This window comes from Lagenorhynchus albirostris, chromosome 3 (genome assembly GCF_949774975.1).
Source record: "Lagenorhynchus albirostris chromosome 3, mLagAlb1.1, whole genome shotgun sequence".
NCBI lineage: Eukaryota > Metazoa > Chordata > Mammalia > Artiodactyla > Delphinidae > Lagenorhynchus > Lagenorhynchus albirostris.
In genome coordinates this window covers 138,407,765-138,432,584 of record NC_083097.1, presented here as the reverse complement: position 1 = coordinate 138,432,584, position 24,820 = coordinate 138,407,765, and the positions used below count along the sequence as shown (strand labels likewise).

Here is a 24,820-nt window from a genome sequence, read left to right as displayed (position 1 = left end):
GCCAAACCCAGTGAATGTCAAATATGATTCTGTTCTGCTCCATCAAGGGCCTACTATGGATAAAACCAAGTGTTTATTCTGGGAATAGACAATTTGAGTCACCCAGTTGACTGATGTAAGATATTCCATTGACTTTAAGAAATGTTCCCTGGTGGTGCAGTGGTTGAGAGTCCGCCTGCCAATGCAGGGGACACGGGTTCGTGCCCCGGTCCGGAAAGATCCCACATGCCGCAGAGCGGCTGGGCCCGTGAGCCATGGCCGCTGAGCCTGCGCATCCGGAGCCTGTGCTCCGCAACGGGAGAGGCCACAACAGTGAGAGGCCCACGTACCGCAAAGAAAAAAAAAAAAAGAAATGTTGGGTATTGCAATTTTATTATTGGTATTCCTGTTGCAGGGCATTTATGATTCTCATTATGTTTTACTTTAATCAGTGTTAGCCCAGTGGCTTTTTCTTTTAGGCTCTAAACAAATATTTGTTTAATGAATTAACCAACGTATATTGAAATTAGTTCCTATTTCCTGAGGACGTATCAAGAGGAAACACTGGTAAAAGGAAGAGGCAGCCCTTGAGTAAATGAGAATCTGGGAAAGTTACCCTGGTATAGTGGGATGGTAAAAAAATAGCATGCAACTTGATGAACATATTCTTGAATGCTTGAATTGGTTACCTGATCAAAATATGAATTTCAATTTTACTGTTGGATTCAGTCCTAAGACAGACCTAGACCTTGAATGTTTTAGGGTGTGGAGAGGTGGGTTTTTACTCAGGCTGTATTCTGCTCTTTCCATGTGACATAAAGCCACACGGTAAACTCTCCAATTCTGAGTAATATTCTATCTTAGGCCTGGTGGAGGGAGAGAAGCATTAAAAATGGTATTTATCAAAGGAGTCAAGACTCAAAAGTAATAGTAAAACCAGCCAGCTCATATTGAGAGACTTAAAATGAAGTTACTTCCAGGGTAGTACCATTCATATACTCAGCATATAATCCCAAAGTGTCCTTTTAACAGCAGAATTATATAGCACAGGCAAGGCACTGCTTATAAGGGAAAATGTTGGAGGGATTTAGTGATGATTCTTTTCTCAAGAGTAAAGAAGTCTATATAAAAGATCCATGTAATCGAGAAAATATATTCTGGCAATGTTTTTTTCGTAAAATAATAACCAGTGGGCAACATCACCCCACATAAGCTAGTTTGAAGGTAAAAACCAAAGATAGCCAAAGCTTTAGAATGATGTGAGGTAGCATATACTGTATATAAGAAAGTACCTACATATAATTTGCATTTTAATATTTGTTTCCTCATTCTTCCTAGCTCATTTTCAGTAGGCATGCCTACAAGTAGGGCTGCACTGATTGTTTGTGGCTGCCCAGTGTCTTCTGATGGTGCTGGTACCATAACAGTTGCTCAGTTTTTGACTGTCACTTCTGCTTTCTTCCATCCATGCATCTGTTGATGGTTTACTATGTGCAAGCAGCATAGTTGGTGCTGGATTTACAGTGGTCAACAAATAGATACCAGACAGAGTCGTAGTCCTCACGGAGCTCATGATATGATGTGACAAAAACTGTACAATTGACAACTTTAGTAGCTTTTGTTTACCGTTCACAGCCCCTCTATTATGTCAGTACAGTGATTTACTTCAGTCTACTACTGAGGATACTAAGGCACTAAAAAATTTTAAAAACTTAGCCACGGTCACACTTGTTTCTGTTTATTAAAGATTTGCCTATTGCTGAAAATTTTTTAAATAGGACATTAATATTACTTTCTATATTATAATAACCTGATAATCTAATATTGCATTTAGAAGCCTTCCGGATTCAAATCCAAAAGTCTTACTCCAACCGACTTACTCACGGAGGTTATGGTCACCCAGGCTGGCGGGGACAGGGACTGCACCTCTAAATGATGGCTCAGAACCTAATTTCTCTCACCCTTGAGCTCTCAGCTCTCTCTCACTGATCCACTCCTAGAGGTTCTTTCCCTGTGATCACATAACGGCAGACAGAGGTACCAGGGCAGAATCTTTCCAACTTCAGCTCCAGAGCAAAGATCTTTTCTGGTATTCTTAGCAAAGATCCTAGTATTTAATCTGCCCTATTTAAACTGTCCTGACTTAAACCAGCATGTTCTCACCCTGATGCATGTGAACTGAAAGGATGTGCATGGGAGAGGATCATCCCCATACAAAAATTGAGGATGTTTGTAGAAGCAGGATACCTTCCACATGGGCAAACATAAATGAAACACTACATGCATGATGGACCTGATGTTCATCTGCTCTCCAGCTGGCCTCACTCCCCTTCCAGGCAAGTCCTGTCTAGAAGTCCTGACCAGCTCCCAAGTCTCAGGAGTAGCCAAATCAGGGCAGTAGAGAGGGAAGACACACATGAAACTTTAGACCACAGGAAGTTATGATCAAGTGCACTTTAAGTGGCAGGGATTAAAGCAGTGCTGAAGCTTCCTGCTTGTATCCTCTCAGGCATTACCACTGTCATGCACAATTGCCCTTACTTCCTGCTGAGGATTCTTTCTGGCAGCCAGAGCCTGCTCTCCCCAGGCCGCTGCAAGCTTGAATGGCCAGAGAATTAACGCTTAGCTAGTGATCCCTGGTAAGATGACTCTGAGACACGGGTGCCATGCTGGCCCCCAGCTTCATCCTAGTGGGGACTGGGATCCAGTTAGTTGACATGAAAACGTGAACTTTGTGGGCTCTCTTTCCTTCTCTGTCTCATTTCCCTGTTCCTCTGTCAGGGTCTCCCAGGGTCACCTCCCAAATAAACCACCTGTCCTTGAACCGTTGTCTTGGGATCTGCAAATAATCACATAGACAGTGATCACATAGGATCCAGCCTTTTAAATACATTCTCAAAATACTTTTCTTTAATTGTCATAATCTTCTTGTAAAAGTATAAAAAGCAAGGGGGAGAGGGATGTGTAATATCCTTCCCAGACATCCACTTAAAATGTTTCCTATAACAAATACAAATGACATACCTTCATTATTTTATATTCTATAGATAGAAAATATAAATAGTATGATCAGATAAAAATATAAAAATAGTTTCCAATCCTGTTTTCCTTTCATAGTTAATTATTGTGATTCCTCCCATAAAAAGAATATAAGGAGAGAGAGAAAAGAGAAAAATAGAGAAAGAGAAAAAGGAGAAATTACAAAAATTTTTATATTGAGCTGGCTACTAAATAAGTGAAATAAGTTTCTTTAAACCCTGCTGCAAACAATAATTCTATCTTTGAGTACTTTTTTTAAGTAACGTAACTGGTACTTTATGCACAGGTATTTAAATGATGTCGTTTTAGCCACTGATATGCCATGGATTAATTCAGTTAACTTACTACTAAAGATCTACTTGAAGTCTGCTTAGTGAGTACTACTGAAATTCTAATCATAACACTCATGAGGATAATTTTATTCTCCAAGTAGCAAAAATGTTTATAAAATGAGCTAAATAAAAAGATAAAAAATGGGCAGATAATTTTTGAATATTTCTAATTATCAGGTTAAATTTGTATTCAACACGTTTTTCTTAAGTAATGGTGTAAAATCTAGAATATGACCATATAATTAATCATTTGTTCTTTAAATGTAAGCATTATTCAGAAAATTAGTAACTATGATAAAAAATCCAAAACTTTTACTAATTTTAATGAAAAACAAATTTTAATAAAACATCAGTATAATATACTAAATGTAAAAGCATATAAAAGCTGAATATAGTTTTTGGTATGGTTATTGTTTAGCCCTTTTTTCAAAACAAAACATTTGTTTCATTTGATGTTGATAATTAATTTGCCTGAATTGTAATTTACTAAGATAAATTGATATATAAGAAAATAGTACCTAATAAAACTGTTTTCTTAAGCAGAGAGAGAAATTCACACACACACACACACACACACACACACACAATATTGGAATCAATATATTTTTTTTAAATAGGTGAAAAAGCATCCATACATCCTCTGACATTTTCTTCTATGCTCAGATTATCATGGATGACTGTATTATTTATTATGTATTTTTTCTTATCTCATTATTCATTTATTTGAAAAGGTAATAGATGCTCATAGTCTATAATTTGAAAACAAAAAAGTCATTCAATAAAAAAAAAAGTTCCTCTCACATTTTTGCTCCCTGGCCCTCCAGTACCACTATCCACTGACTACTAACTTTCCTAGTTTCTTGAATACCCTGCCAGTAGTCTGTGCATATATATAAGAACATAGAGATACATGGCCTCTAGCATGTAACACAACTGTAACCTACTATAAACATTTTTCCTCACCTTGCTCTTATATATTTTGGCAATTCTGTATCACTCAATGGAAATTACCCAGTCCTTTTAAGCTACTGCATAGCTTAATGTTGCATGAACATACATTACTTATTTGACTAGGTCCTTGTTTATGAATATTTTTTTGTTATTTTCCGTTCTTTTCTATCACCGAGCTACCGTATTGAAATTCTTCGATAACACATCCATGGGTAAATCTTTTGGATACATTTGTAGGAATAGAATTTCTGATGCAGGCATATGCATTTCAAATTTTTAAAAATGTCATTTAGTTGTGTTCCATGGTGGTTGGAACCATTTATGTTCCATAGTAATCAAAGGTAAATGTGCCTTTTTCACCTATATCCTATCTGATATGGTTATTTATTAAACTTTCTTAACTTTGTCAATCAGGCAGTTTAAAAATGTCAACTTGTGGTTTCAATTTGGATTTCTTACATTATGAGTAAGGCTGAACATTTTTCTCGAAGGTTTAAAATTACTTACATTACTTTTCTTTGAGCTGTATTCTTGCCATATACTCATTTTTCCCTACTGAATGTTTTATATTTTTATTGTTTTGTAAGAACAACTTATACATTAAAGAGATAAATCCTTCAGTATTTGGTGGAAAATAATTTCTTCCAATTTGTCCAGTGTTTTTGGCTTTTTAGTCTGTATGTCTGTATATATATCTTTTCCCAAGTAGAGAAATGTTTTCCCCGTGTATTCGAGTTTATTGATAACTTTTGAAAGTAGTTTTTGAGCCATATTTAGAAAAACTTTCCCACTCTGAGATGTTTAAGAAAAAAAATATCCAGTGTTTTGTGTTTTTTTTCTTTACCTTTAAATCTTTGATTTGACTGATACTGATTTTCATAGAAGGAATAGGTAAAGAATTAATTTCATACTCTATAGATGGGCTCTTCAGATAGTAAGGTGGGCCTATGATTAATGGGAAGAAATAGCACATTGTCAGAGATGCTCACACAATATAGAAATAAAAAAAGATTCCCTCCCATGTCATGAGTGGACACAGCACTTCTTACAGGAGCCTTCTCTGTCCCTCAGAGTCTTGAAGATGTCAGGCAGCTGTGGGTGATTTCCTGCTCAACCTACTAGGGCCTGCTGGGCCTGGAAAGCTGAGTTATTGCCCTAACAAAGCCACCGTTTACTTGTGGGCTTCATTATCAGTCCAAGAAAATTTATGAAAATATGTAGAGACATCCAAGTTCCTGTATAAGCTCTGTGTCAGGAGGTCCCTGTTCTCACCAGGGGGAGAAAAAGGAGTTCAAGTACCCAGGTGTTCTGAACACTAACTCATCATTCTGAAAATCCACTTTTCAGTTTCCCATCTTCCTCAATGGAATATGTTGACTGTAACTTTTTCCAATTATTTGAAATGACTTGAATCAAATGCAAAATTTCTGTGTATCTTTAAATTGATTTTGAACTCTTTTCTGTTTCTTTTTTTTTTTTTAATCTTGTTCTGCTTTCGGACCAGACTACTTTAACTATGGTAGCTTTCTATTATATTTTCCAAACAATATTGCTAGGCTTTCCTCCTTATTCTTCTTTTTTTAGGAGTCTTCATCCTGTGCCTGTATATTTGTGTATGTGTGTGTGTGTAGATTTTTTTAAGATAGACTAAAGATGCTAATCTCAATATTGTATATAAGAAAACTGAATATCAAAGAAAATGACTTACACCAATTCATATAACTGATAAGTGCCAGAACAGGGATTTGAACTCAGTTTGTCTTATTCCCAAATCTAAACAGTGAGTCTTTACATAAATAATAATGCCAGAGATCCTAGGATTTTGAGGGAATTTTCTAAACAAACTTCCTGCAGTGCAGTGAGAGCAGATATGGGGCAGGGCACAAGGTGAAGTCTAAGTTTTTGTGGAGAGCTGACTATGGAGAAGCTTTTATTACAGGAAAGAACTGCCAAAAAAGGAGCTGTCAATCTTGATAAAACCCCATCATATGGGTGAGAAGGTGTGGTGTCCTAGACCAAGGCTCATTAAAATTGGAGGGCAATTGAGGAAGTCAAAGTAAATGATGTAGTGCTTGATTTCAGCAGTTTGTAATCTTAATAATGAAACTGACATTAGTCCAACTCTGTTATATGTATAGTTCACATGTAGACATATGTATGCATGTGTGTGTATAATATATACACACAGTCAAGTAACTTCATTATTTATTTTTGAAAATATTAGAAAGTGAATAGTAGGTTGGGTGAAGTTATAGAATAGAATAGAAAAATCAAGCAACCATTCACAGAGGAAATAACTATGTATGTAATTCAGTACAACCATAAATCCTGCTCTGTGTAATCCCAGGTGATCTCATAAGAAATTGGAGGGCTTCCCTGGTGGCGCAGTGGTTGAGAGTCCGCCTGCCGATGCAGGGGACACGGGTTCGTGCCCCGGTCCGTGAAGCTCCCACATGCCGCGGAGCGGCTGGGCCCGTGAGCCATGGCCGTTGAGCCATGGCGCGTCCAGAGCCTGTGCTCCGCAACGGGAGAGGCCACAACAGTGAGAGGCCTGCGTACCGCAAAAAAAAAAAAAAAAAAAAAAGAAATTGGATTTTGCTATGGAGAAATCCTCACTCACTTTCCACAACACACTGTGTTTAGGTGTGTGGCTTAGAGTAGGATGTAGGAGACTTGAACATTTAAAATGTTAGGGGTGATAAGGACCTGGGAGAGAGGTACCAGCAGGGTAGGCACTCCATGCGTAGATGAGGGGACTTGATAGACCTCAGGGCAGAACACCTCAAAGGACATGGCAGACAAACAGTTACTAAGAGAGGTTGTTAAATTATTTACCATGGGATGTGCTAGCACTTCCCTCTTGCTTTGTCACTCTTATGATATATTTAATTGAGGATATATTGCTCAGTCGTGTGTGTGTTTGTTTGTTTTTGTGCAAGTGGGGTTTGGGGGTAAACTTCAAGTTGGGACTGGGTTCTATGTCTGGGTTGATCCAAAGAAAGACCAGATTTTGTAGGGCAGCTGGAGTTAAAAGAAGAAATTCTGAGAGTAAAGACATGGGGATGAGCAAAAATTCCTGCAAAAACTCCAGTCTTTGACGACCTTGAAAATGATGGGGTCATTTCCAAGAACTCAAGGAGTAAAGCTGCACCCAGCTAATATTTGGCTGTATGTGGAAGAAACAGTAGATCCTATTAAGGTTCTTAATCCATACTATTGTATCAGATCAGAAAGGTACAATTCTGGCCTCTTTACCAAGTCACCTTTCCCTCCTTAGACACCCTTCTGAGGGTTCAGGAGCAGACTCCATAACCAAGGTTTCCCAGTTCCTTGGAACAAATCATTAAGAAGTTCATGGGGAAGAAGTAATCACAAAGCAGATGCTGCCCACCATGGATAGTACTATTGCTAACCCATACCTGTGGATGCAAAAGGGCAGGTAGTTCTGAGATGGCCCCACTTTGATACTGGCCATAGACTTGCAGAGGCACGTCAGACTGGGGAACAGAGGAAACATATTTTTCAGTCCTCTCTCCCTGCACCAAAAATAAAATCTGGCACAGTGTAGCTGAACTACGCAGGTGGAGGAAAGATAGGGCACACTCAATAGGCAAGAGTATAAATCCCTAAGTTTTAATTCCTGAGAAAGAGTTAGAGCGCTGATTTAGACCCAAAAGAACAAAAAGGACTCATACTAGGAAAGCATTCAGAAGTGGATTCTGGGTTGGGGACCTCCCTTGCCAGAGTGAAGTTAAGCTTCACTCTGGTGCCCAGGACAGACACCTTCCTGAGAAAGACACCTCAGATCCTTCCCCATAAGGAACAGGATCTTCAAAAAAGTAAACCCCATACTTACCTGGCAGGGGACATACCATGATCACGAAGGTGGTTTTCCCAGGGCGAGGCTTATCCATTGCACTCCGGATGTGCTGACCCCTGTGATTTCCCCAAATGTGGGAAACTCGACTGCATAATTTGTGGTAGTGGGGGACTGCGTTCGCGCTTTCCCCTAAGGGGAAAAAAAAAAAAAGTAAACCCAGGCAAAGGATGAGACATTTGTTACAGTGGATTTGTCTCAGGAGAAAGAAAAGTCAATAGGTCACTCAAAACAAACTAGTACCAACCTCTGAGCAGAGCCCAGGCAGGCCCTGATCCAAACAGTCTGGTCTTGCGATAGTGGAGATACTGAAGGTCAGGATCAATGCCAGTCATGAACCTGACCTTACAGAATGGACTGGGTCTAAGTTGTGGACTTCATGTAAGGGAACGTAGTCAACACAAAAAAGTCCTTCAGGCCCAGGTGGGACCCATAGCTAAATATTGCTGTGATTGCAGGCCCCCTTCCTTCCTTCTGCAAAGCTGAGAGACAAAGGCCAGTCCTCAGAACTAAACAGGTTCTGCGAGCATGAAAATCCTGAGGGAGCAGCAAGCAGGTCAGATACAAGTGCAGACTTCCTACAAGTGTCGAAGATGTCAAGAACCAGTAACTGTGCCCTTCCATGCCTCCCAGAGAGCCTTGGATGTTAGGTTCCTCAGGTTTCCTATGTCACTGCTCTGGGCAGTGTCTTCTGGGTTGTGTCACATACAGTTTGTCTGTCTTACCCTCCAACAGAAAAAAAAATTCTTTCAAAGAGAAAATTTAGACCATAAAAACAAAATATTTTATGCTAGCAAATTCTGTAAGAATGGACTTGAGGACATGGGGAAGGGGAAGGGGAAGCTGGGATGAAGTGAGAGAGTGGCATGGACATATACACACTACCAAATGTAAAATAGATAGCTAGTGGGAAGCAGCCGCATAGCACAGGGAGATCAGCTTGGTGCTTTGTGACCACCTAGAGGGGTGGGATGGGGGGGTGGGAGGAAGACGCAAGAGGGAGGTGATATGGGGATATATGCATACATATAGCATACATATAGCTGATTCACTTTGTTATACAGCAGAAACTAAAACAACATTTTAAAGCGATTATACTCTAATAAAGATGTTAAAATAAAATTTAAAGAAAAAGTGTGGTCCCTGTTTAACCTAACCCCCAATATTTTCCTTTGTAATAGATTTGTTTCTTCTAATAGGAGGATGGTGTCTTCTGTTTCTGCCACACTTTAGGGTTGAAGTTTATGGCATCCAAGTAGCTCAGGCAAAAAGAAGAAAGGTGCTAGTTTCAGCTACACATAAAAAGAAGAATTCTTTGGGATCCTCAGTAAGTTTGAAAAATGTAAAGAGATTTAGAGGGCAACAACAAAAAATTCTGAACCCAGTTTAGGATTACTTTGTTCAGGGGAAGAGATGAAGTGGATAATTAAGAATGTCTTGTCATACACTTTTATTTTAGAAGGCTTGCAGAGCTAATAAATACATGTAACACAACTTTCTCTAGCTACTAACAACTGTATACAACTTCTTAAAATGGCAGAAATGGCAAAATAGCCAAAGAATCAAATATTCAGTAGCAGACTCAAAGATGCCTCTGTATAGTATATAAAAATAAGCGAAAGCATATAAACAAAATTATACTTAGTGATCAACCTTTTAGTATTCTGTTCTTACTTAGAAATGATCTAGGCATCTAATGAATATCCATTCACTTAATTTAATATCAGTTCCAGGTTTTAGTCACCTAAAGATCTTGGAAGTTTTATTCAAGGTGACATACCACAAAAACAGTTGCTGTTGAAATAAAGTTTTTTGAATAATGATTTAATTTAGCAAAACACAGATTTACACCTTTCAGTATCTTCAACATTAATTTGGTGTTATTTTAGCTTATTTGATCTGAAAATCTTTATAAATTTAGAAAAGCATACCTCAGTAGAATGTTTAAAAGTTTGTATCACATTTAACACTGATAACTCAGAGAAGACACAGCTGTTTTATTATACCAAAATTGTTAACTAATCTCATATGCCAAAGATTTACCTAAATTATATGAATTCGGACTCTTTAAATGTTTTTAAAAAATATTTCCTTAATCTAGCATATTTAAAGCATTAGAAATCAAACTTCCTTATTTTCTTGGGAGTTTAGAAATATTGTATTTATATATGTCCTTATTAACCTCTACAAGCCAATTGGTAACAATGCTCTTGTTACTAAAAAGACTTTGTAATGTAATATATTCCTACCATCTAGCAGTAAATGGAATACCTATATTCAATATTTTTATATATAAAATAGAAAGTGTTAAATACCCACAAAATAAGAGACGAAAGCTTTTCTGAATCACTGACATACAGGCATAGAAACAGAGATAAAGAGAGCTTACATCTTTAAATCTAAAATGTCAGCTGTGGGTCAATAGTAAAGACTGGAATACAAAAACTCACTGGTCCAGCTATTAAAGAGCTGTTCTCTTCCTGATGGGCATGAAATTCTCAGTCGGTTTGAGCTCAAAACTGACATCTCAGTGGAAGACCTCCAAAGTTGTTAAAAGTGATTTTCAAAAAAAGAGTAAAATTGTGACTGTCATACAAATGTAAAATGAACACATGTTAAAGATTTTATTTCACTCATAGTAAAGGAACCAGACATATGTTATAGCCTATTTAAAGGTGAATTCAAAAGAACAGAAACATTTAGATCAGGAATATTAAAATAAATGAGCAAATGGACACAATATTATTTTTTCCCCAGGTGTGGGGTACAGGTGGGGAGAATAGGGGGTTGGTCTCTCCACTCTAAACAACTCATTTGCATGTCTATAGACAAGATTTATTTTATATTTTGTATTGTTATCAGTGATCCATAACTTATAGAGTCATAAAATAACTCCTATAGAATCAGAATCAGGAAATGTTGAAGAGTATGCTACAATATATGTATAGTTTTCCACTGAAGCACAATTTTTTTCCTACAACATATTCAAGTAGTACTCAGGTCCCTCTGGCTTGGGCTAGATCTCTAAATCTCTCACTCATCACAAGACAGTCTATGTGTTAAGGGTTTTGGGAAAGGAGACCCTTTTTCCCCTGAAAATAATTGCTTTTTTTTTACATTTTTAAAGATAGTAGCCAGAGTCTTTAGATTCAGAGCTGGGTGATCTTTGGATGATGTTATGCTTTTGGAAGGTATTGGTATGTGATACAGGGGTGGCTTAGGTAAAGCATTAAAAAAGGGGAGGCACAGCTTAAGGATCTTTACTAGCTGTGGGAAGAAACTTTAAACTGGACCTTTTTCTGTGGAGTCTCTGTCCAGTGCCTGGCTTTATGACTTTATCGCAAGGGAAAGGAAACACCCAGACATCAATGTTGGAAATATGTAGCTTGCGGAAATTACTGATGTACAGTAACAAAGAAAAATTGAGACATAATGAGGAAAATGTTATGGGTAGAGTGAGTGAGGAGTTATGAACAAGAATAAGGAGGGGAAACGCTCAACCAGCTGGTTGGAAGGAACGGGAATGTCCTCATCTTCCCTAATCAATACTCTCAACTTGGTTCTTCATGAGGTTGATGTAGGCATGATGGGTTCCCTCCAGAGATACCATAGGTGAGCTCTGCACTTTTTGCTGAAGGTACTGTGATTATGGGGCTTGCCTAGGATCCTACTCATCCCTTTGAAGCGAAAGCTATCAAAGGCACCAAATGCTATTTCATCTTCATCCAGATCACCTATTGAAGGCCCTACCGTAGTGGTTGCAGACAAAGAAGAATTTAAGAGGGTGGAAACCACCAAAGAAAGGGGCAGAGTTGGTGAAGGGGTCCTCATAAATAGTGTGGTAAAGAAAGACCCTGAAGCCTCCTGGCATACCATTGCCAGTCTTCACGCCTAGAGGGTTGGACAAGTTAGGGGCAGTGTGGCTCATGTTGACTTCATTGCAGTATTTTTACCCTACCCTAGCACCTGAGTGATTGGCTTAGAAAAGTAACGTTGGTTCTAATAACTAAGTATTTGCTTAGTTCTTGTCCCCAAAGTCTTCCTTGTAGTTTAGTTTAAGTAACTTTACTGCTTGTCTTCTGCTCCAAATCTCTTGAACTGTATACCTGTTTTGTCCCATCTGTAATTCCTTTACAAATTCTGGAGTTCTATTTCTAAATAATAACCATAATGATTGGTTCACAACCATCTGTTTCCAGACTTTTCTAATGTGTTGAGCTAGCAAGTGCTGGTACTGGGATTCCAGAGTCTGCATTCTTAAATACAACAATCTGACTATGATATTTCAATCTCCATGCTGTCTACTCTGCAGATAAAAGAGGAGAGAAAACTAGCACAGAATGAGCATCTGTTCTGTAGTTACTATAAGGTTTGGTAAAACTTCCTCTAGTTACTGGTATACCTTATGACAGTTGACATTTCCATTTTAAAATACAAATTATTATGAATCAACTTATGTGAGAAACTCTATAACTTTCAATAATTAAAGTATACTGATTTTGCCTCCAGACAGAAGTGATGTATGCTTTTGTCTAAGTCAGTGAGAATATTGTTTTAGTCACTATGTCAGATGATTATTAATAAGAATAATCACCTAACCGAAATAGATTGGCTATAAATATGAAGCATCAAAAAATTCTATGCAAACACCTTTCTGGATTCCACTCCTAAGTTGTCACAGTGCTTCTTTGCTTCCAAATTGCCATCCACAAATTTTACTTAATATATTAAATCATTAGTTAATTAGTTAATCAGTTAACTGGTCACTAACTTCTAATGTGAATAAAAGTTGTACTTTCATTCTATGAGAAAGGTAAGAGAATAGCCAGTTACTATACTGATAAGTTACCTTTCTAAGTATTAAGTGATGAGTCACAAGATGTTTCAGTTGTTAAAAGTAGAAATGAAGGGTTGGATGTATTTTTCCATTGGAAATGAACACTGAAGTTTGATATAACTCACATCAATAATATGTACACATTTTTACACCTGTCTCTGTCAAAATTAATCGTATATAAGATTATTATTGTTGAATTAGGGCTGAAAAAATGAGGTGGGAATAGTCGTAAGGGTTTGGAGTGAGCTTTCTTAGATTACAACTCAGAATAATAGTGTCGTCCAAAGTTTCAGGATACAGAGGTAGGCCAGTATCACAGCACAGGAAAAATTAAGAATTCTATCATTGACTGTTCAGCACTATCTCAACCACACATGAAACCTAAGATTTCAAATAGCAGGATTCAGGGGAGGATTGAAAGCTCTTTCCCAAGGGAAGCCTGGTCATAGAAAGAGCCCCGTGGAGGCAGCCTGAGAGGCTGACATTGGATCATAGATAAGTTCACTAGTGGTGGAAAGGCAGTCCAGGCAAAGGGCACCTCAGGGGCAAGAGCAGTGACACAGGAATTAAGGCCGCATGGTCTGCAACATCCAGGAAGCCAGTCGTGCCAAACTGAGGTCAACTTTGCTTAATATATAGAAGTGAGAAGATTACTGCTTTGGGACAGCAAGCATTGGTTTGGGTTCCTGCTCTGTCTCTTTGGGCCAGTGATCTACCTAATTGAGCTTCAGTTTCTTCATTTGTAAAATGAAGATATTGATGGTATGATCCACAAAATGTTGTTTTCAGATTCTATTCAAACATAATCCCCAATTATTTTTCGTACAAAATGTTAATTATAGGGAGAAGAAACAAGCCAGTAGAATTCAGAATGAATTAGAACATATAACCTACTAAAGGTCACCTAAAACAAGGGGTTTATCTTAGGATGTCTACTAGTTTTTCTTGCTTCAAGATTCCTACATTACCTATCTTAGTAATTCTTTTATTTCTTCATATATACAATAATAAACATGGCTTAATCTTCAGTTCCTTGAAGTCTCAACTGAAAACTACCTACGTCTGAATGACCTTCCTTGGTTGACCACCTCCTATTAAACAGGGCATCCAACTCTTAGCCTCCTCATTAAGATTTATTTTACTTTATAGTATATGACACCAACTGAAAATTTATGTGTTTGGTTATTGTTCCTCTTATCCCACTAAAATATTAACTCCCTCAGGGGAAAGACTTTCCCTGTTATTTTTCATTGTCACATCCCTTTTGCTTAGTTACTGCCAAATAATAGGTATTGAAGAAATACTCATTAGTCTCCATGGGTTTGAGAAATCAAATGTTATCATATGGTCCACTTTAGAATAATTGATGTGAACATTCAAAATATGTTTTAATTAATTGAAATGTGCATAGATAAGCTATTTATCCAGTACTAATGGAGACAGCTTCCTCCAAGAAGTATCCTTAAAAATAAATATTTTTTGTGAAAAAGAAAGTTATCACATTTATGAAATTATATACAAGGATTTTATCAGTCCTTTCTTGAAATTCCCTCGTTATTTATATAGAAACATCCTTATCAACCTACTCATCATGTCATTTTTAAATAACAAAAATGATGTTCTTAAACATAAAACCAATTCCACCTTTCCTTAAAGGTAAATATTAATAACAAACATGTATTGGAGACTAAATTATTAAGCTTTTTGGTGTTCTCCCAGTTTTTGCACAAGATAAATTAACTTCTTTTCTCTGTGGACTATTGCTGCCTAGAGTTAGGCATGCTCCTTTCTTTTCCAAGATGGTAAGTATAAATAATGTGCTCTGGCTATACATTTCTCCACTCCCCAATGTTTGTTTGACTTCTACAACTTAATGCGCTTCTCTGCAGTATTTCTAAGTGTAATTTGAAATCAAACTCTTCAGTTTTATTACTTTTCATACAGAATGAATAATTTTTATATTGATGGCGTTTCTTTCTTTTCCTTCCTTCCTTCCTTCTTTCCTCCCTCCATTCCTTCCTTCCTCATTTCTCATGTTGAGTTGGAAGCAAATGAAAAGCAGATTGCAGATATATATAGATATAAATACATAAATGATATGAAAACCTTTTGGTAAAAAAGAAAAACAAAAAACAGGAGACAATACAGTGTTCCTGGAAACAGAATTGATCAAGGTCGACAAATAGGGATAAGCACTAAGTTTGTGAGAGTGATTGTCCCTGGAGGGAGAGGAAGGGTAATAAGATGACAAGAAGTGCAAACAGGATGTGTATCTCATCTTTAATAATTTATTTTAGATAAACAGGTAAGGAGAGAGGGGGTTGGAGAGGGAGAGAGATAGGGAGATATATGTGAAACAAATGTGAGAAAATATGTACAGTTGATGGTGGTTTCATGTATATTTTTTATTTCTATCCTTTGTACTTCTCTGCAATTTAAATGTCTTTTCTAAGTTAAAAATGGAAGTCATATTTTTATATTTATTGAGATGGAAAGATTAAAGAATAGAGAAAAAGATTTCAGTACTGAAAATGACTTCTCGCCTTCCCAATCACCTTCTCCTCTCTATCAGTCACTTCGTATCTCCATTTTTTAAGTCCGTGAAAAAAGAAAATAAAAAAGTCCAGAAATATTTACCAACGTATTAATAACATTATTAATGAAACCATGAAATAGTTTCTTTCCCCTATTGTAATTGTCCTCTATAAAATATTTTGGCCATAAAAATGAAAAAAAAATATAAAACTGCCAAAGAATATGAATGCCTTATAAAATTTGAATGCTACACTGCTATGTAGCAGTGTAGTGATTGGCAGGCTTTTATTACATAAGTATATCCTCTGAAAACCAAATATTATGTACAGAAACCCTTGGATCTAAACAATGCTTTGATCCTTCCTCATGTGCATTGGTGTCAATTACAAAGAGGGTCCACTCTATTTGTTTTTGTCACGTGCACCACAAGAAGTATGACCCATAATCAGGACTTACTGAAGGAAGAAAGATCAGAACTTTGTCCTCTCTTCTTTGAAGGAGTATATGCTTACTAGGTCTTCCATTGCCTTGAAAATCTTTATACCCTGAAGTATGACCCATTACAGTGTCTGGAATGAGACCAACCAAATCAGCACTGTTCCTCTGTAAGGGATTTATTAATTAAACAAAGTCCCCTAGGTGCAGGGATTCAGTGAGGAATAGGATGTATGTGGTCTTTTCCCTGAAGGATTTATATTAAATTGGACCGGAAGAGGGATGAATCCCTTAAATAGGTCAACAAATACATAAGAGTTTCAGATTGTGAAAGTAGCCATAAAGAAAACAGTAATAGGTTAGAGAATGATGGGATGTGGGTAAAAGATAATTCAGGTTTTAATTAGGTTGTTTCTTTAGGTAGTTCGGTCAGAGAAAAAGTTTCTGAGGAGGTGACATTTGAAATTAGAACAGCATGTTAATTAAGAGAGAGTACGCTAACACATATATATGGAATCTAAAAAAAAAAAGGTTCTGAAGAACCTAGGGGTAGGACAGGAATAAAGACACAAGCGTAGAGAATGGACTTGAGGACATGGGGAGGGGGAAGGGGAAGGTGAGACGAAGTGAGAGAGTGGCATGGACATATATGCACTACCAAACGTAAAATAGAAAGCTAGTGGGAAGCAGCTGCATAGCACAGGGAGATCAGCTAGGTGCTCTGTGACCACCTAGAGGGGTGGGATAGGGAGAGTGGGAGGAAGACGCAAGAGGGAGGGTATATGGGGATATATGTATATGTGTAGCCGATTCACTTTGTTATAAAGCAGAAACTAACACACCATTATAAAACAATTATACTTCAGTAAAGATGTTACAAAAATATATATATATATATGTTGGTGTAAATGAAAACTCATGCTTTCCCATTTTAATATCCCAAAGATAACTTTGCACATTTATTTTAATAAATCATGTTCTGTAACTTGCTTTCTTTATTCAGCAATAAATCATGAGTACCTTTCCATGTTAAAAAAAAAAAAAAGAGAGAGTAGAATATTACAGGCAAAGAACATAGCCAAGTGTAAACACCTCACCTGAGCATCAAGCATGGAGATTTTTTTTTTTGCAGTACGCGGGCCTCTCACTGTTGCGGCCTCTCCCGTTGCGGAGCACAGGCTCCGGACGCGCAGGCTCAGCAGCCATGGCTTATGGGCCCAGCCGCTCCGCGGCATGTGGGATCTTCCCGGACCGGGGCACGAACCTGTGTCCCCTGCATCGGCAGGTGGACTCTTAACCATTGCGCCACCAGGGAAGCCCAAGCATGGAGATTTTGAAGAAGAGAAAGAAGGCCAGTATTGGATGGGTGTAATGAAGGAGCTGCAGTGGTAACTGATGGGAAATGAGTTCAGTAGGACTGGAACTGATCAGTGGGGCCCTTTAGGGTGTTTGGGTTTCATTCTGAAAGTAATGTGAGGTCTCTGATATATGAAGGACATCTGATTTATGTTTTTGAAAAGATGACTCTGGGTGCTGTGTGAAGAATGGATTTGGAGTGGGTAGAAGGGTGATATAAGCAGAATTAGATAAAAATGACAGAAATAATCTTTATGAGATAGATTGCACTGCACACTCTCATTTCTCTAGTGTAATCAGGAAAAACATCTCAAGTTAATTGAAATTATTGACTGGTTGAGAACTTTAATATATTTTAAATGAGTTATTTCTCTTTTACTAAAAAAATTTTGAAAATGAAATTTTATATAGCATTGTAATTAAGTTTTATTGGGTCGAAAGTTACCTTAAAATCTGGTCTTGAAGTTGAATTTCCTGTACAAAGCAGTGAAAAATATCACAGTGAAGTGGAAAAATGTCAGTTTTCTGAATGTGAATGGAATTATTATGTTTAAAAAGATCAGTGAGGCATTGCTATTTGAGCGGAGGAATATTTTGAAAAAATGTGATTTCTGTTTAGTAGGTGTGTGAATTGGAGTAGCTTATTATATCTTTTTTGCTTCTCACTGTAAATGAAAAAGTCAGACAAAGAAAACACTGTGCTTTCCAGTTTATGAAAAATACCTAGAAAACAATAAGCATGTCTATTTGTGTTATATAAGTGCTTATAATGTGTCAGGTCCTGAACTAGGTATATAAGCATGACTTCACCAAATTCTTAGAACAATCCTATGAAAAAATATTGTTTCTCTGCATTAGGAGTGGAAACCTGAAACTTATTGAGTCAAATTAATTTGCTTAAATTCACATAGTTTATGAATGATGGACATAGCTTTATCCTAGGCAGAAAAAAAAATTACTATTAAAAGAAAACTTTAAAACAAACTAATTATCAATAATTATAAGCAATTCAATATTTGCCTTAGAATTCATGTCTTTTGATCAGAATTGTATAATTCCAGTAGTCTCTTTTGCTAGTTTGAAGGAAAATAGAGATCAGTCTGGTGTATCTAAAAAAGTAAAGAGCTAAAAAAGACTGATGACTAAAAAAGAAAAGAAAGGCAGAAAGAACAATTGGAAAAAATAGACATAAAAAGACTATAGATATATAAAAGACTAGGTTTTATTCCAAGTGTTTCTGCAAATATTCTACAGTTGCACTGCCCAATTTGGTAACCACCAAATACATGTGACTACTGAACACTTAAAATGTAGCTATTCCAAATTACTTGTGCTGGAAGTATAAAACACACTGGATTTTAAATACTTAGTTTCCAAAAAAAGTAAATATCTTATTAATTGTTTATAGTGATTACATATTGAAATGATATTATTATATATTGTGCTAGATAAAACATATTATTAAATTTAATTTTACCTGTTTTTTATATATTATTTAATGTGGCTACTAGAAATGTAAAATAACATATGTTGCTCACATTTGTGGCTAACATTATATTTCTGTAGGATAGCACTGGTCTAGAGAATTTACTGTGTTCCATTCAGAGTCTGAGAATCTGGTAATATCAATAGAAAAAATGCTTTTCTCTTATCTTTTCAAAGAGGAGATATTTACTAGGTGAGCTTAAGAAAAAAGTGCTTAAAAAGTTCCAGGGGATTGATTTTCATTTCCCATGACACTAAGTAAATTTTATTTTATTTTATTTTTTGAATTTTATTTTATTTATTTTTTTATACAGCAGGTTCTTATTATCTATTTTATACATATTAGTGTATATATTGTCAGTCCCAATCTTCCAATTCATCCCACCACCAACACCCCTGCTTTCCTCCCTTGGTGTCCATACATTTGTTCTCTACATCTGTGTCTCTGTTTCTGCCTTGCAAACCGGTTCATCTGTACCATTTTTCTAGATTCCACGTATATGCGTTAATATGCAATATTTGTTTTTCTCTTTCTGACTTACTTCACTCTGTATGACAGTCTCTAGGTCCATCCACATCTCTACAAATGACCCAATTTCCTTCCTTTTTGTGGCTGAGGAATATTCCGTTGTATGTATGTACCACATCTTCTTTATCCATTTGTCTGTCAGTGGTCATTTAGGTTGCTTCCATGACCTGGCTATTGTAAATAGTGCTGCAATGAACATTGGGGTGCATATGTCTATTTTTTTTAACATCTTTATTGGAGTATAATTGCTTTACAATGTTATGTTAGTTTCTTCTGTATAGCAAAGTGAATCATCTATATGTATACATATATCCCGATATCCCCTCACTCTTGCATCTCCCTCGCACCCTCCCTATCCCACCCCTCTAGGTGGTCACAAAGCACTGAGCTGATCTCCCTGTGCTATGTGGCTGCTTCCCACTAGCTAGCTATCTGTTTTACATTTGGTAGTGTATATATGTAAATGCTACTCTGTCACTTCGTCCCAGCTTCCCCTTCCCCTTCCCCTTCCCCGTGTTCTCAAGTCCATTCTCTATGTCTGCCTCTTTATTCCTGTCCTGTCCCTAGGTTCATCAGAACCTTTTTTTTTATTCCATATATATGTGTTAGCGTACAGTATTTGTTTTTCTCTTTCTGACTTACTTCACTCTGTATGACAGACTCTGTATGAGTCCATCCACCTCACTATAAATAACTCAATTTCATTTCTTTTTTATGGCTGAGTAGTACTCCATTGTATGTATGTGCCACATCATTTTTATCCATTCATCTGTCGATGCACACTTAGGTTGCTTCCATGTCCTGGCTATTGTAAATGATGCTGCATTGAACATTGTGGTACATGCTTCTTTTTGAAGTATGGTTTTCTCAGGGTATATGCCCTGAGATTGCTGGGTCATATGGTAATTCAATTTTTAGTTCTTTAAGGAACCTCCATACTGTTCTCCATAGTAGCTGTATCAATTTACCTTCCCACCAACAGTGCAAGAGAGTTCCCTTTTCTCCATGCCCTCTCCAGCATTTGTTTTTTGTAGATTTTCTGATGATGCCCATTCTAATTGGTGTGAGGTGATACCTCATTGTAGTTTTGATTTGCATTTCTCTAGTAATTAGTGATGTTGAGCAGCTTTTCATGTGATTCTTGCCATCTGTATGTCTTCTTTGGAGAAATGTCTATTTAGGTCTCTGCCCATTTTTGGATTGGGTTGTTTGTTTTTTAATATTGAGCTGTATGAGCTGTTTATATATTTTGGGGATTAATCCTTTGTCCATTGATTCATTTGCAAATATTTTCTCCCATTCTGGAAGTTGTCTTTTCATCTTGTTTATAGTTTCCTTTGCTGTGCAAAGGCTTTTAAGTTTTACTAGGTCCCATTTGTTCACTTTCCCATGAAACTAAATAAATTGTATTTTAGTAATATCATGAGGCAAAAATGATTTTTATAAAGGTGAATCTTTATGGTATTTAAAGGTGAATGGGTATCCATCCATTTTCACTTCAAGGTCAAAGATCACTCGTGAAAGAGAAAACGTAATTGCTTAGGTTGGAAGAGTTCTTGAGCTTAAGAGCTTGAAAAACTCATTTTGCTGAGAAGTATAGAACTGACACCTTGAAACACTAAGAAAAAAAACTGAGGGGTTGCCTTTCTCACAACATTGCCAAATTAGAAAATTGATCTTGTTTCTCTTAGGAATTGTATGGAAACTTGGTCAAATAGGGCTCCTTCTAAGTGGTATCTCTATTACCTAACACATTATTTTTTATTCACTGATCAAATCTATATATTGGCATCAACACCTTTCTTGGTGAACCCAGACTTTGGAGAGAAAAAATTTTAGTTTATGTCTCTGCTTCAGGAAATTAATGTTGTATTTCCAGCAGTGAGGATTACTGAGTTTCAGTAACATTAGAATCTGGTAGTACTTATTCACCATGCCTCATTTCATCTTCAGATCAGTTCAGAGTAGGTTTGCCTTGGAGAAAAATATGTGGAGTCTTTAGGAGTGACAAATACGCTGTTGAGGGATATTAATCAGATGCAATTTAAAAGACATTTGTGTCTGGTCTTAAAGTCTTTGGTCTGGAACAAATGGCAGTCAGAATCACTCAGTCTGAAGTGTTGGAAAATGATAAGGAGTTTGTGTGAGTGACCAGACAGCTGTTGTATGTGAATCTCTTGTGCATCTGTCATTTAAAAGGGGGGCATACTTTTAATTTCTGTTAAATTCACACTTGTATACAGTTTACATTTCAAAGGTGAATTTTTAATCAATGAGAATAAAACACCTTGGCACCATTTAGACAATTCCAAAACCTTGAAGAATCATATTTTTTTTTTCATTTCTCAGTTGTTTACTACACAGTTTTGGATCTTTAGTCTGTTTTTGGCAAAATAAATCTCAGAAATAAAAAAGATCATTATAGAACTAGCCATTCCAACTCCTTCAAATTTTCAGATCATCTGAAAGTTTTATCAAATATTAAACATGAAATAAAAGTTATCCTCTAGGAACTTTGTAGGAGTGGGTAGTTGCAAGATATTTTACTGGTAAAAAGAAGATAGTTGAGGAGTTGGATACAGATTCAGACACACATTTTGTATGTTTTCAGAATTATTCAGTTCAAAACTCTGTTATTAGAACATATTCTAGCTCTTGTAAAGTATAAGGTAAGATATTTTATTCATTATAAATATGTAGAATATTTAAAAGAAAAGATAAAGAGAATAGCTGTGCAATTTGGGGGTTAGCAAAAGGTTTTTTTTAATTGGATAAAGGTGCTAAAAAGAAAAAAAATAGAATACTGTAAATTTAGAAATTTTACTAATCAAGAAACACCACTAAGAGAGGGAAAAATGTAAATTATTTGGTAAGAGAATATGTTTATAACACATATCTCAAATAAAAGATTTGCATCCAGAATACATTTAAAAATCTTAAAAATTAATAACAAAAAGACAGATAACCTCACATAAAATTGGGCCGTTGTCTTGAATAGTCACTTCTCAAAAGAAGATACCCAAATGGCCGGAAAATACGTAAAAGATTCTTCAACTCCACTAGTTATCAGGGAAATGAAAATTAAAATGGCAAAAAATACCACAACACACCACTAGAAGAGCAAAATTTAAAAGGACAAATGCTAAGTTATCTGATGAATTATAGAAACTCAAAGTGCCTGTACAGTGCTGTTTGGACTGTAAAATTACTGAACCATTTGAGAAGCTCTTCTGCATTATCTGCTAAATCAGAACATGTTCATACCATCAAAGCCATCAGTTTGACTATGTATCCACTGAAATGTGTGCATATGTTCACCATGAAACTGGAAGTGACCCAAATGTGTTTCTAAGTAGCATGAATAAATGAATTATAGTATATACATACATTGGCATATTATCCAGCTAAGAGAATGAGTGAATTATAATTATATAATACAACATGGATAAATCTCATAAGCATTAGATTGAGTGGGAAATGTCAGTCACACATACACAAGAGCATACCGTATGATATCATTTCATAAGTGGCATATAATAAATTTGATACACATGAGAAAAATAGATATCTATATATAAAAATCAATTTTACATGAACTGTGAATCAAATTGTAAAATATTTCTAGAAGGAAGCATAACAGAAAATTTTCATTACCTAGAGATAGACAAATATTTCCTAAGTAGGTCTCCAAAAGTCACGAACATAAAGGAAAAAACATCATAATTGGACTATCTTTTAAGCAAAGAATTCTTGTTAATTAAGAGACATCATTAAGAAAGTGAAAGTCATGAGACTAGTGAGAGAAAAAATTGTCATACTTTTATGCAAGGAAGGACATATATTTGGAAAAATATACCTATATATCTTACAGTCAATAAGAAGGCGGCAAATAATGCAGTAGAATATCTGGACAGACTTGATAGATATTTCACAGAAGAAGGTATCCAAATATTCAATAAACATATGAAACTGTGCTCAACAGCGTTAGTCATTAGGAAATGCAAATAAAACCATTATGAGATACCCCTACATATTCACCAGATTTCCTAAAATGAAAAGACTGGCAACTGCAAGCATTGGTGAGAATGTGGAATAATTAGGAACTCTCAACACACTAATGGTGGAAGTATCAATTAGTAAGATTTGTACAACCACTCTGGTGATATCTTCTTAAATACAACATATGCGAAGCCTGCAACCTTGCAGTTCTACTCCTACGTATGTGCCTAGTAGAAGTACTTTTTAATAATGCTGGAAGTGGCCCTAATGTTCATCATGAGTAGCATGGTACATCAATTTTGATAAATACATACAGTGAAATACTGCATAGGAATGAGAATTAATGTAATATACCTCTATACTACAGCATGATGAAAATCATAAAAAAGTACATTCTGTATGCTTCCATTTACATACATTTTAAATCAGGCAAAATTATGTGTTAAAAGTCAACTTAGAGGTTATTTTGGGAGTAGGAGTTGAGATTACGAGTGGTATGAAGAGGACTCTGGACTGCAGGTAATGGTAATGTTCTGGTTTTTTAATGTCTTCACAGTTGTGTTCTCTTTGTGAAATTCCATAAGCTATATATCTATTATTTGTGCATGTTTCATTAGGTATGTCATGCTTCAATAAAAATGTACTTAAAATATATGAAATATTCAATAATTTAAGGCAACATATTTCTATAGCAACCAAATTATAACATATAAATTGATGTCTCCAAATGCAAAATTGAGGAAATGAGGTTGATAACTGGGGAGGCTCCACATGAATGGGGGCAGGAGGTATATGGGAAATATCTTTACCTTCTGCTAAAACTGCCCTAAAAAATAAAGTCTATTAAAAAATAATAAATACAATGATAAATGTTTGAATTTAAGCACACTTAGAAATCATGGCTAAGATTAGTGTCACTGAGATTATCTGAGTTCATTTACACAGAGGAAAAATTTTCTGAAATTATTGTTTATTCATGTGTTCCTCTGTGATTCCATTAATATCCTTATTGATTTAATTATGGCCTTATCTGTCCCAGGCACAGATTATGAAGTGAACTTGGCTCCTCACTAAATGTTCTAGTTTTCTATTGCTGCAAACAAACCTCTCCAAGACAGCAATTGGGTGCTGATTGTTGGCTAGGAACTCAATCATTTCTGAGAGCCAGGAGCCCAGTTTCTCTCCACAAGGGACTCTTCATGTGGCCTGAGATTCCTCATGTTATGATGGCAGAGTTCCACGGGTGAGCATCCTGAGAAAGAACCAGGCAGAAAGCCTATCTTTGTATGGTTTGAATGTCATAGAGTCTTACTTCTGCCTTACTCTATTACTCAAGGCAGTCAGAAAGCCCAGCCTAGATTCGTGTGAAGGTGAAATGGATGCTGTCTCTTGATGGGGAAAGTGGCACAGTTTTGGAAGAACATGTGAGACAGGCTATTTGTTGTAGTGCTTTTTGGAAAATACAG

The 24,820-nt window shown here is 36.3% G+C and overlaps 1 long non-coding RNA gene and 1 other non-coding gene across 2 annotated transcripts in view; both read left to right on the top strand.

Moving 5' to 3' along the window:
* LOC132517272 (uncharacterized) overlaps positions 1-24,820 on the top strand; it is a 273,893-nt gene that overhangs the window by 23,196 nt on the left and 225,877 nt on the right. The gene's annotated exons all lie outside the window — the stretch shown is intronic.
* On the top strand, positions 8,150-8,313 carry LOC132518923 (U1 spliceosomal RNA). Its single transcript, XR_009540037.1, has one exon. It is a non-coding gene; the product is annotated as a U1 spliceosomal RNA (small nuclear RNA).